Source organism: Schistocerca serialis, chromosome 5, assembly GCF_023864345.2.
Source record: "Schistocerca serialis cubense isolate TAMUIC-IGC-003099 chromosome 5, iqSchSeri2.2, whole genome shotgun sequence".
Classification (NCBI taxonomy): Eukaryota; Metazoa; Arthropoda; class Insecta; order Orthoptera; family Acrididae; genus Schistocerca; species Schistocerca serialis.
Window position 1 is genome coordinate 716,972,625 of NC_064642.1, and position 15,053 is coordinate 716,987,677.

A 15,053-nucleotide genomic window follows, 5' to 3' on the forward strand; every position below is an offset into this window, starting at 1 on the left:
AATGTACAAAATATGAACACAATTTTCAAACTCCAGAAAAGTGCCATAAAAATAATATCCAAAAAAACTAGTCGAGCTCATTGTAAAGATCTGTTCAGAACACTGGTGATTTTAACTGCTCCATGTGAATACATTTACCAGTCAGTTATGCACATCAAAAATAACATTGGTAATTACTGCACAAACAGCTCTGTCCATGACCATGCAACAAGAGATAGACTCAACTTACATTTACCAAGAAAAAATAAACATAAAACTCAAAAAAACATTTTCTACCAAGGAATAAAACTGTACAATAAATTACCAAAAGAGCTTAAAGAAATTGCCAAAATACACTTATTTAAAAAGACAGCTAAAAAGTACCTGTTATGCAATACATTTTATTAATTGAAGGATTAGCTAAAACAGAGTAGGGGTTTGATAAAAATTGTTATACAAATAAATAATAATAATGATTATAAAATATCCAACATTCCACATAACACCTTCACTTTGTTTTTTTTTTCCTTCTTTTTTTCATTTCTAGAAATAATTACCCCAAGCTAAGCATAGCACGATACTAACACTTCTTCCTCTTTCTGAGCTCAACATCTCACTCATTATGGAGGGATGCTGACTCAGTTTTTCAGGATAGCAAATGGTTAGTTGCGGCCCAGTGACCACCTGTGTGTGTGTGTGTGTGTGTGTGTGTGTGTGTGTGTGTGATGATGAAACAATGTGTGTATAGTGTGTGCAGTGACTGATAGTGAGATATGAGTGAACAATGTGGCATTACATTATTTAATAAGTTATTTGTAAAAAAAGTATTGTATACCAGAAGTAAATCTAATGATTGTCTCTAACTAGAAGTCTGTAAATATATGTGTATACGAATTAGCTTATTTTAAAATTATCTACATTTTTAAATACTTTGACATGTCCTATATTCTTGTAAAAAGAGATCTACAGGTAAATAAAGCTGCTGCTACTACTACTACTACTACTACTACTACTACTACTACTAAAACAAAATACATTACTTGTTATTTATTACAGTCGAGTCATTTGTACTATTTACACACATGTACCAATACAAAATGCTTTTTTCAATTGAACCTGAATCTGATTAATCTTAATTCAATAACATTTCGTCTGTAGGACCTCATGTATGGATGGGTACAATAAGACACAACATTGATCCATACACTAGAGTTCACTACTATATTCACATTATGTATGTACACTGCTGTGAACTGAATGTCCTAATGTAACACAGGCTGGGTCCAGACTAACCTGGCAGAGAGTATCCACTAGGTGCTGCTCTATAGTCAGAGATATTGTGTTGGGAAGTCTCACTGGTTGAGTCCCCAAAGAGACCAGCCTCCTCCCCCACCCCCACTCCATCTAGTGCAGAGCACAGGATGAGGACAGGTGCTTGTGACCACCTGTGTCATGGCTGGCTGCAGGACAGAGCATGGGTGGGCAGACTGTTTCTCATGGGAAGACGCAAAGGTATATGAGGCATAACTGGACCATTTCTCACAGAGATTGTAGGATATGAGTCATCAGGTTGGGAATTCATAACTGTGACATGGGCAGCAGATTGAATGCCCTGCTCTGCAGTTGCCATCTGTTGTGAGAGAGGATTGTCTGAAACCAGCAAATTATATCTCATAACTTGGTCACACAAGTGTTCCACTTGTTCAGGAAGGAACAGTGTGTAACAAGTTGCCCACTAGATGTCAGTGGAACCGTGCCACGCTGCTCGAATTTCATGTTCAGTGCAGTAACAGCATTCTCCAGGCAATTCTGCATGTGCAATGTGGGTCACACATGATGGCAAAATGTCCAAGGCCATCTGCACTTGCATATGGAAGAGCCAGACCGCAGGTGGAACCAGCATAGACATGTGGCACATAGTGGGAAACCGGCATCCACTGCACAACAAGTTGTTACATCATCTGACAGCCACTGTAGGTAAGTGCCCCCCCCCTCCCCCTTGCGAGGCAGTGATCATTCCAGTCACGTCATCTTGGTGGAGGTATGACATCATGGCTGACTGCCATGGTAGGGAGAGAACGCCAGCTTCTACAGTGATGGTTGGGAGACATGATACATCAGCCAGCTGGAATGGCACGCTGACGATGTCATGATCGGTGACAGTTGGCTGCATTCATACATGTTCAGGTTCTTGCCATTGGGAGGTGTGTGGAGATTGCAGTGAGGCAAGAAGGTTGCCATTGTTGACAGTGTTGGTTACACATTGTTGACTGTACAAAAAACAGGGCAGAAAATAGCATGTGAGGACTGTTTTGGCTGAAAAGCACAATCATGAAAATGTGTACTGTCCGAACATGGTGTGGTTGAAACAGTAGCATCGAAAAAAAACATACTATCTAACTAGTTGGATAGGGTGTGTCCATCTGGAACTATAATGACACTTCATACTGAATTTAAGTCCCATGGAGAGCGTTCAGAACGCATTTGTGGAGCACCAAACTTGTCAGCTGTATATTCCATGCCCAAACGAGCCACACTGATGGATGGCGGAACACTGTAGATGCAGTGGGTGGTTGGTACACTACACAGTTGTTTTACTGTTTCAGATTTGAACCAGTTTGATGCTTTGCACAAGAAGGTTCTATCTTGTAGCGTGGCATGTAAAACAAGGATGCAGGAAAATCGCTGTCAGTTTGCATGAAATGTGTAACGATAGAGTGCGATAATAGCTGCATTGTTATTGTGTAGCAACCGACTTGGCAGTAAAGGGAGAAAATATGGTACAATACGATAGTCAAGGGTAACCAATGCAGGATCTTGGGTACAGATGGGTGCAATTTACATTATGTATGTACACTGTTGTGGACCGAATTTCCTAACATAAAACAGGCTGAGTTCAGAATAAACTGGCAGAGATTATCTACTCATCACTGCTTGATAGAGATGTTGTGTTGGGGAGTCTCACTGGTCAAGCCCCCATATGTATAATTTGTCATTTGTTTATGTACTTCATTCTTTTGTTATTTTCTTTATTATGATACGTTGGTAGCATTACTGATTATTGAGAGACTTGTGACAAAAGTAAAATTTATTTGTTTCCTTTAAAACTGACCACTGAAATCAGAGACTCAATTATTAATGATACTCACTATAAAAATAAATTTATACAGAAACTAAATCTTAACATAAACAGACTACAGTAATCATGATGTATTTAAATTGAAATAGTATGAAGAAAAATTATTGTCTGAAAAGACTCTCAATGAACTGAGAGTGAAGCTTCTTTGATGTATCTTCCTTGGTATAATGGTTTATGGTGACATGAATTTAAGTCAGATTTCATGTCATAAATATGTGTTGAAGAAGTACTGCATTAAATCGAATTCTGTTGACATGAGAAATGCTAAAAGAATAAATAAAATGTGGAAGATCCAAATGAACAGTCTGTGATAAATTTGTTTAAAACTTTGTATGAGATGACACTGAATCTCGGAAAACTCCCTTTTTTTGCAAATAGCAATCTTCAATTAGACAACTGTGCTAACAACGAGAGGGATAACAGATGGATAATCAACAGGAGATAAGTAGAACAAATGTTCGCTTGTTATAGTTGCAGTTTCAATAGGTACAGAGAATCTAACTTTGCCTCTAACTTCTTCTCAAGTTATGAGGAAAGTAAATACAAGCCACATCACACTGGGAAGTTAGTAATGCTTGTTAGATGACAATAATAATAATAATAATAATAATAATAATACAAGTATTTCAAAGTGTGGCAGTGATACTAAGAAGGAGGTAAGATTCTGAAGCCAGACTTGTATCTTTGATTTGTAATGAATGCTTAGTGACTGAAAGAAAGAAACGTGCACAATTAAAGTCACCCACTTACAAAACATGTTTCTTATTGCAATAATATTTTGAAGTGCTATTGCAGTCAGATAAATAAAAAACAAGTCTATCAAATCCTATTATCCTGAACCAAAAACTTATAAGTTCCACTGCCAAATGATACAGTAAGTAGACCCAGACATATTCTGGAAATTAATAATGACCAGTGTGACCATGATGTTTCAATAATTAAAGAACGTTTGAAATTTGCAATTCTCATGGATAAATGCATTCATGCTACAAACTTTGTACAGCTGGTAGCATGGGTAATATTTTGGTATTCAGTGAATGTACAGAAATATTTACTATTTTGTTGGCCACTAGCAGAGAATTTTACTGGTGAGGGTATTTTTCAAAAAGTGATTGATGACTGCGTGGCTCCAAAATGTACAAATGAAAATGAGAAGATTTGGTGTAGAAGATGAGGATACACAAGATGAAAGTGCCTGGAGGTACATTTTGAAGAGATTATGTTAAGTGCTTGTGTAATATTCACTGTAATGAGTTACAATTGTATTGTTGTGTTGGAGAGAAAGCCTCGGTATTTGAAAGGTAAATTAGATTTTGCCTGTAACTTTGTCCATGGCATAAAAACAGGGTGTATAAGACCCGGGTAACCGGGAGATCCGGGAAAAACCTGGGAATTTTTTCATCCGGGAGAAAACCGGGAAAAAACACGAGATATATATATATAACTCCGCCTAAGCCGGTCCCAAGCCCGGTTGTAAAAGGAGGAGGGGGAGGAGTAACACCTCGTAAAAAAACCTTGGTTCACCTGGCCCGGGTGATAGTACCTTGTGAGGGTCCCTTGCCAGGGATACGGCGAAGACCTCAACGGTAGTGAAGACGGAGATGAAGATCATCGGTACGGCGGAACTGGCGGAAGAGGCAAGCATTATCAACAAGATAAAGCATATTGAAAAGCCCAGACACGTCTGTGTGGCAACCACCGGTACTCTGGCCAGCGTCTGTTCACCATGTGAGGTGCGGCTGAACACCAAGCTCCAGGAACTAACAATCCCTGGTTCTAACTACCCAGCATTAGCTGGAACTTAATTACAAGCAGTATGATTCGTACAAGTAAAATTAATATTACCCCAGGTGGCCAATCCACTCGCCCTGTGGCGACAACCAAGCTATCGGATTCTGGGGAGCTTGGGCTCGTACGACAGAGAAAGTCGGAGTTCTCTAGTAAACGTCCACGAAAGTCCCATACATTTATTGGCACTTTTAACATTCAGACACTAATTCAGACAGGCAAACTTCATAATCTTACAACAGAACTCAACAAACAGAAAATTCAAATCCTTGCTCTCCAAGAGACCAGATTCACTGATTCAGAAACAATAGACTACAACAATTACCGTATCTTTAAAAGTAAAACAGACAAGAAAATTGGCAAAGGAGCTGCAATATTTGGCATGGCTTTTATTGTAAATAAGGACACCCTTGACTCTGTTATAGACATGAATCAAATCAGTAACAGACTAATGACCATGCGAATCAAGCACACCAACAAAATATATACATTTATTAATGTTCATGCACCTACCAACATTGCCAACAAAAAAGAACCGGAGAAGACAGAAAAATTTTGGGAAAAACTCGAAACTGAAATGTCCAAAATTCCAAAGGAGGATGTAAAAATTCTTCTAGGGGATTTCAACGCGCAAATTGGCAAAGAGAGGAAATATAAAAAAACAGTCGGTAATTACCCTGCACACAAATTCACAAACAAGAACGGCATGAGACTCATCGAGTTATGTCAGCAAAACAACCTAAAAATCGTGACAACATCACTTCGAAAAGACCCCAAGAAACAAAAAACATGGAGAGCACCAAACCTTCAGCTTGGTGAATTTCAAATAGACCATGTTGCGATCTCCTATGACTTCCAGAAAGAAATACACGACGTTCAAGTCCGCAGAGGGGCAAATATAGATTCTGACCACTACCTTACCAGAGTTAAAATTAAATTCACTCCAAAAAGGAAACGCCAAAGGAAATCACCACTAATTCCCAAATTTGACTTGAAAAATATCAAGGAATCAGAAATTACAGAAGCATGGGATAAACAACCAACAAACAACTGGAAAGATTTCCGAACGAAAATTATACAGAAAGCAAGAGATTTGATTCCTTTAAAGAAAATACCCAAGCATCCATGGTGGAATTCGAATTGTGATAACGCATTAGAAGAGAGACAACAAGCCTTTTTAAATTACAATTGTGACAAATCAGAAACCACACAACAAACATTTTTCAAAGTGAGAAAACAAACAGCTAAAATACTTAGACAAACTAAAAGAAAATACCTTAATGAACAGCTAAACACAATTGAAGAAAACTTTAAGAACCACAACACTCAAGATTTTTATAAAATATTCGCAAATCAAATCAAAGGATACACTCCACAAAATCTCTGCTTCCGGAAACAGAATGGAAAATTGGCACTAACTAACAAAGAAAATTGCCAAGAACTAGCTAAATATTTCTCACAACTCCTAAATTGCCCACAACCAAGTACAAGATTCCCCAGATTACAACCAGAACACACGAATGAGACTTCACTACCACCATCTCAAGAAGAAATTTATAGTCACATTAGAAAACTCAAAAATAATAAATCATCGGGAGAAGATGGAATTGTAGCTGAACTACTGAAAAACCTTGGTCCAAATTCGTTAAAAGAGATCACTAGCATCATCAAAGAAATTTGGCAGACAGAAAATATCCCAGAGGAGTGGAAGTGTGCACTAATTCACCCATTGCACAAAAAGGGAGAAAGATCAGACGTAAACAACTACAGAGGCATTTCACTTTTACCAGTTACCTACAAAATTCTATCTGCATGTCTCCTAAAGAGGGCACAAGAACAACTAGAACATACAATTTCAGACTACCAAGCAGGCTTTCGTCCTAATAGATCATGCCCGGAACAGATATTCAACCTTAAAACTATTTTAAAGATTAAAGCAATCAGGTCAAAACCAATAATCTGCACATTCGTTGATTTCAAAAAGGCATACGATTCCATAGACAGACAGTCTCTATGTCACATTCTCGAAGAACGAGGCCTAGACACTAAAACCCGAAAACTAATTGAACAAACACTAACAGAAACCAAATCAAAAATTAAATTCAGAGGGGAAATTTCGGAACCATTCTCAATTAAAACAGGAGTAAGACAAGGAGATGGGATCTCACCACTATTATTCAATATAGTTTTGGACAAAGTTATGAAAGAGTGGGAAGTAACACTAAGGAAACAAAGCTTTTGGAAGCCAATTGAACTAGGAAGAGGTAAAGGAAAATTGAACATCCCTTATTTAGCGTTTGCAGATGACTTGGCAATTATAACTGACAGTGAAGAAACAGCAGTAAAACAAATTGAGACACTTAAAGAATGTGCTGAGAAGGTTGGCCTGCAAATCTCCTTTGAGAAGACAGAATTCATCTGCTCAAAATTAGATATTTCGAAACTAAAAACAAAGTATGGTGAAATAACTAGAGTCAAGCACTTTAAGTATCTCGGTGAAGTTATTGAACCAACAGGACTTGAGAAAATAGCACAAAAAAACCGATTACAGAAAATCAAGAAAGCATTCGGACTTATTCAAAATATATATAACAAGAAATGTCTATCAAAAGGCACTAAAATCAGACACTACAACACAGTCATCAAACCAACAGTCACATATGCAAGTGAAACACTCTCCCTGAATAGAAAATTAGATTTACACGAAATTAAGAAAGTAGAGAGAAAAATTATTAGAAAAATCCTAGGACCACGATACACACAAGATGGATACAGGCTGCAGACTACCGAGACAACCGAAAAAATATCAAACATCGAGGCAGATATCAGGAAGAGGCGGATGAAGTTTTATGGACATATAGACAGATTACCTGGAAACAGGTTAACTAAACGTCTATTGGACTATATGACATCACTTAAGGCAACAATACCCTGGGTAACTGAAGTTAAGAAGGATTTGAAAAAGGCAAAAATTGACATAACAAACACATCAGACCGGGATACATTCAGAAGAAAAATCGACAAGTGGAAGTTTACTCCAGAGACGGAATCTAAACCTGTCCGACCAAAGTGGACCGAAGAAAGGAAGAAGGCCTTTGGGGAGGCAATGAAGAAATACTGGGGAAATAAGAAGAACATTAAGAAATGTTAATCACCTGCTTATCGTTCTCCCATGGGGACATTCGCTAATAATAATAATAATATATATATATATTTTTTAGAATTCCGGGAATTTTTCATTGTTTTAGTTTTCAGTTAAATTTTTGTAACTGACTGGTAAGAACCAGTACTCTAACAAAGAATATTACTGTATCTCTGTATCTCGCTATTGCAGAATAATACTGCAGCAATAATACAAGAACGAGAGAAAAAAATGAAAATAAAACTTAAGTTGCAGAGGAAATGCATCATATACAATAACAAAATACAGTGCTCATACAAGCGTCTGCCAACAGCAAAATGTGTCAAAGGCTTTTTGAAGACTACGCAATGCTTCATAACAACAAATTGCCTCCGATGAGCGTGACGTCACAACTGTTTACATTAGATTCGTTTGAGTGGTTGCGAGCGAGCTTATGTGCATGTGCAGATTAGTTGCATATGAGTAGTACCACAGTCTAACATAGACGTGTGGCAGTTAGCTGTATAAGCAAAAGTAACAAGCAACCAGATGCTATCCGGAAAAATTTCACTGGTGTGCCTAAGCTGTCAGATTCGCATATGCGCAACAGGCCCGAAACTAGGGGGCGGGGGCAAACTGGGGTATCTGCCCTGGGCGTTTCGGGAGGGGGGCGGGTGGGGCCAAATTCTTATTATTGAGGAAAAAGACCTTGTTTCCAAAGCGCCTAGCATCCAGCGTACGTTGGTATATCGATTACTCATATGGTTTTGAACGCATCCCTATTGGTTTTTGAACAAATTGTAAGTTGATTTCTGAATGAATCATAAGCTGATTTTTTAATGTGTGCATAGTGTACGTGATATCTCTGGCAGGGGATCGCATCTACAGATAAACTTACCTGCAGACATAAGCGAACGGGTCTATACGAGCTGAGCGGAATAAAGCCGAACAGGTGAATGCCAATCGCTGTTTATGTGGTTGACTGGGTTTGCAAATGATCAGCGTTGTTATAATTACTAGCGAAATCCACAGATTCAGACTACCAGAGTGGAAATGACTAACAGGAATACGTATTGTCTTCTCCGTGTATCCAAGAGAATGAAATTTTGACAGAAAATTTTTGGCCAGATCGATACACTACTAAGGGCCAGTTATACAGTCCGCAGCTAGCAGCCGCTAAAGTTCTATTCTGGAAGTAGCGCGGAAAACGCGTTGTACGAACAGGTAATAATGCCTAACTGGAGAATAAATGCGGCATATTAAACTGGTGATTGTGGCCGGGTTAGTGAAGTTAACCAGAGAATAAGTTTTGACACTGGCAGGAATAGTTACAGAATTAGTGATGACAATATTGTTTGTTAGACAGAGGAAGGAGAAGAAACGGGGACTCACACAAATTACAGAAGAATATGATGATTCCAAATTTATATAAAAATTTTGTACTGACAGGTATGGGGGAAAGAAATACAGTAGAAGAAGAATGGGTAGCTTTGAGGGATGAAGTAGTGAGGGCAGCAGAGGATCAAGTAGGTAAAAAGACGAGGGCTAGTAGAAATCGTTGGGTAACAGAAGAAATATTGAATTTAATTGATGCAAGGAGAAAATATAAAAATGCAGTAAATGAAGCAGGCAAAAAGGAATACAAACGTCTCAAAAATGAGATTGACAGCAAGTGCAAAATGGCTAAGCAGGGATGGCTAGAGGACAAATGTAAGGATGTAGAGGCTTATCTCACGAGGACAAAACTCTACCATCTGGTGAGCAAGATGTATGAGACAGGCAAAATACACTCATACTTAAAGAAGAATATAATAATTCCAATTCCAAAGAAAGCAGGTGCTGACAGATGTGAAACTTACTGAACTATCAGTTTAATAAGTCACGGCTGCAAAATACTAACACAAATTCTTTACAGACGAATGGAAAAACTAGTGGAAGCCGACCTCGGGGAAGATCAGTTTGGATTCCGTAGAAATATCGGAATACGTGAGGCAATACTGACTCTACGACTTATCTTAGAAGCTAGATTAAGGAAAGGCAAACCTACGTTTCTAGCATTGTGGCAGGGGTAAAATACAGGGAGCGAAACGCTATTTACAATTTGTACAGAAACCAGGTGGCAGTTACAAGAGTCGAGGGACATGAAAGGGAAGCAATGGTTGGGAAGGGAGTGAGACAGGGCTGTAGCCTCTCCCCGATGTTATTCAATCTGTATATTGAGCAAGCAGTGAAGGAAACAAAAGAAAAATTCGGAGTAGGTATTAAAATCCATGGAGAAGAAATAAAAACTTTGAGGTTTACCGACGACATTGTAATTCCGTCAGAGACAGCAAAGGACTTGGAAGAGCAGTTGAACAGAATGGACAGTATCTTAAAAGGAGGATGTAAGATGAACATCAACGAAAGCAAAATGAGGATAATGGACTGTAGTTGAATTAAGTCGGGTGATGCTGAGGGATTTAGATTAGGAAATGAGACACTTAAAGTTGTAAAGGAGTTTTGCTATTTGGGGAGCAAAATAACTGATGATGGTTGAAGTAGAGAGGATATAAATTGTAGACTGGCAATGGCAAGGAAAGCGTTTCTGAAGAAGAGAAATTTGTTAACATCGAGTATAGATTTAAGTGCCAGGAAGTCGTTTCTGAAAGTATTTGTATGAAGTGTAGCCATGTATGGAAGTGAAACATGGGCAATAAATAGTTTGGACAAGAAGAGAATAGAAGCTTTTGAAATGTGGTGCTACAGAAGAATGCTGAAGATTAGATGGGTAGATCACATAACTAATGAGGAGGTATTGAATAGGATTGGGGAGAAGAGAAGTTTGTGGCACAACTTGGCTAGAAGAAGGGACCGGTTAGTAGGACATGTTCTGAGGCATCAAGGGATCACAAATTTAGCCTTGGAGGGCAGCGTGGAGGGTAAAAATCGTAGAGGGAGACCAAGAGATGAATACACTAAGCAGATTCAGAAGGATGTAGGTTGCAGTAGGTACTGGGAGATGAAGAAGCTTGCACAGGATAGAGTAGCATGGAGAGCTGCATCAAACCAGTCTCAGGACTGAAGACCACAACAACTACAACTCTTCGATCTCATGCTTCAGAAGCTAGAGAGTATGAATGAAACGTGAAACTATTTCCTAACATAAAACTTTTTGCATTTAGTAGGCCTAATAGGCATATGATATTGGTACTTCGTGAATTATATTCTGCCACGTTATAAAAATGACGATTTGTGGCAAAACAGTCTCGTTTATTTGGTGTGTGTAACGATTGTTGCAATATTAGGTGTGCTTATTTTGTTTTATCTAGCAGACAGTGACAAAATACACGCAATCAGATCGGAAAACCACACATCTAGGGTACTATTTGTATTAACAGCTTTTCTAGTATTAGACAATGACCTTTCGTTTTTTTCATGTAGCGAACTTTGATGAGGTAATAGATTTTTTCCCAGAAAGGAAAGTACACCACATAAAGCTGTGGCAAGATTAGAGAGAAAAAAAGCTAGGACTAAAGGATTGAGGAAATGTGTACTGTCTTGCTTGTCTCTTGTCTTTACTCGTTTTATGTATCCTATATTTAATTTTATGTCAAACAAAACAGCAAGTTACTAGATAATAGGCAGTAAAAAGTGCAGATTTTCTGAAGAGTTCTTGTTCTCCCGATTACAAATAATCTCATTCGCTATTAATTGCAAGATTTTTTTTAAAGAGGGGCAGGCTGTCAAACTGGCTGACTGGGAGCAGGAGAGGCACCACAGGAGATTTTAATTTACACTGGCCCGAATAAAGTTTGATAGCACCCATTACAATTACACATTTGAATTCCACAGAGCGAAATAGAGAGGCGTGCGATGGAAGAATGCTGTGTGAAGAGGCATGGCACTGCACTTCGGCACACTTACGACCAAATAACGTGTCTTACGTTCCCTTGAACATACATGTTTTATGTATCAGACTCTCCAGAAAGACGTGAGCTACAAAATGAAGATATTTTTGAAAAGTCGATTTTTTAAATTTTTAGCGTCCTACCTCAAACGCTCGAGGGAGGGGGAGCGCCACTAAGTAATATTGCCACGGTTCGGAAATAATGTAGATCCGGAGCTGATGCACAGAGCAGTCTGAGTTGTAGTGGGGAGGTGGTATAGTCTCCACGTGGCCCGTGTTTACGTTAAGTGGTTTTGCTGTTTCTTCTTCATTTGTTGCTCTCACGTCAAATGAAAACAAAACGGATTTCTGTGGCCGGGAGCTATCAAGTGAATTAAAATACATTCACATAATTATTGAAGGGTCTCCCGCATCGTTCACTACGCTCCTCAGATTATGGGACCTCATCATCATCATCATCATCAAAATATGTTATTAGTTTCAGATTTTATTTTTTTTCCACCTTTCTGACAGTCAAGCGTTAATCACCTTGCAGAATGATGAAGTTATTTTTTGTTGTTTTTTTAGAGAAATTTGACTTTTATTAATCTTTTCCGCTGAGGCAGTCAATTTATTTGAAATGAAGTGCTTAATTCCACACTGTTGGCTAGTTTCAACTGTTCGCTGTATTTCAAGTTCACATTTTCATCTTCTAGCACGTATGGCATTATGCCATAATAAAGAACCAAACATGAGATAATACAGTACTGGTACTCCAAGAAAATTTACATCTGAATCTGGACATACGCATGTGCATTTTAAGATGAATATTGCATTTTAGTATGGTCCACAAAATTCCCATGCTCTTGGAGTATCCTCTAATGTCTTGTTTCTTTTTTGACATAATGTAAGATGTTTTATTGTTTTAGTCATACGAACATCATAGTAGCTGTGCAAGCACGGCGACGCTCTGGTAACTGCTGAAGCGAATCTATTTCTAACAGGTCGCGGGAAAATATTCTGAATGGTTGTTTGAGAAGCATTACTTTCAAAGTTAATTTCCTTTTACGCAAGATGAATGCTGTGCACGAATGTCCAATGAATTACTTAAATCACAGAGCGTTTGACTCTCATTCTAAAATCAAATCTTTGAGGACGACCATTTAGAATATTTTCGAGCCCAGAAGATCAGACATTTATGTCGCTGTTAAAAATTTTACTGGCACATTTGTGTGATGTATCTTAAAGCGTAACACACGCAAAAAATATCAACATTATGTGTGAAAGCTTAGCTTCTCTTTGCAGCTTATTAATCTTACAGACCAATATTATACATCTACATGGTTACTCTGCAATTCACACTTAAGTGCCAGGCAGAGGCAACACTATGTATATTAAGTTAAACTATGACCTTTTCGTATTTGTGTGTTCGCACTACTTAACAGTGATGTTGCTATTGGCTGACTACATCAGGTGTCCTATGCTGTGAATGTCCTCTGTCATCGGCTGGTAAGATCGCTTGACATGAGCTACAACTGGCTTAAAAAAATGCATCGTAATCTCGAATTCGAATTTATACTTTCGTTATACGAAAATATGCAATGTACATGTTGCTGCACATCAGGAAACTTTTCAAAACGTGTTTCTTCCCCTGAGTTTTCTAAAGTGTAGGGAAATTCAACGCCGGTATATAAAACCACAACCATTGAAAGAATTAATAAGTTTTACAGTTCCGAGGAAGAGTATAGTGTTACTTAACACGGAAAAAGTGTATTTTCATCGGGGAGAAAGTGTATTTTTAACCTGGAAATCCTCGAAAAATCCGGGATTTTTTTTCCCTCGTCCACGTATACACCCTGAAAAAGGCATTGCTCTTATCTTCAATAAACTCAACCAATTGGAAATTAAAAATCCCACAAAATCTATATTACATGTAAGTAAAGCTTCAGGCAAACCCAAGTTAATTGAAGGACCTTTAAATTAAACAGGAAATGGTATTGCCGCAGTGGCTACACCGGTTCCCGTGAGATCACCGAAGTTAAGTGCTGTCGGGCGTGGTCGGCACTTGGATGGGTGACCATCCTGGCCGCCATGCGCTGTTGCCATTTTTCAGAGTGCACTCGGCCTTGTGATGCCAATTGAGGAGCTACTCTTCCAAATAGTAGCGGCTTCGGTCAAGCATACCATCATAATGACCGGGAGTGCGGTGCGCTGACCCCACGCCCCTCCTATCCGGATCTTCCACTGAGGATGACATGGCGGTCAGATAATCCCGGTAGGCCAGTCCTGGCCTGATGACGGAGTGCTTTTTAAATTAAACATATTATGTAATGTAGGTATTAAAATATTTATTTATGACAAAAGTAACAAAGCTAAAACTGCAGATATTTATGTATTATTAAGTTATGTAATTAATTATATTATTAATACAATATTCTTATATTACTACATTATTCTTTGTTTATATTTATTTTTGTGATGCTTTGGGATTTAGCAATAACTTTAGGTCATAAGTTAGTGTAATTTAATAAATGTGACCCTAACATAAAGAATTACATTTAGCCTTCTATGCCTTACGTGATGTCCATTAATTACATGAGGCACTTTTTTTGAAAATTCGAACCTCCCCCCCTCCCCCCTTGTTGGGATCTGGTGAGATGTGGAGGGAGTGACACCCTACCCCCCCCCCTTCTTCTCCCAATCATGTCTTGTTTATGCTATAATTGGTAAATAATTAACTTTATTTGATATGGTCATTTTTTGCTTCAGACTACTAAAAGTACCTATTATGTTCCTCGGAATTAATTTTATAAAGCAATAGGTTATTTGTTATTGTAATGGATACTCTTGTGGCATTTGGCAGCATTCAAGACAGTTTACTTATTTATTTCATGGTCCGTAGTGCTCGTATTGTGATCACGTCACATGAGATGTGGAACGAGTCAAACATACAAAACAACAAACATACAAAAAGATACAAAATAGTCTTCATTAAATATATAAAAAATGTTCTACATAACTGCATATAGTTAATACAAAGTTTAGAGGAATTCCAGATATTGTACATATAACAGCAGATTTCTTTGAGTGTTAATACAAAATTTCATGTTTTAATTTGGAGAAAAATTGCAAGCACATTTCTTTGTTAACAAGATGGATAA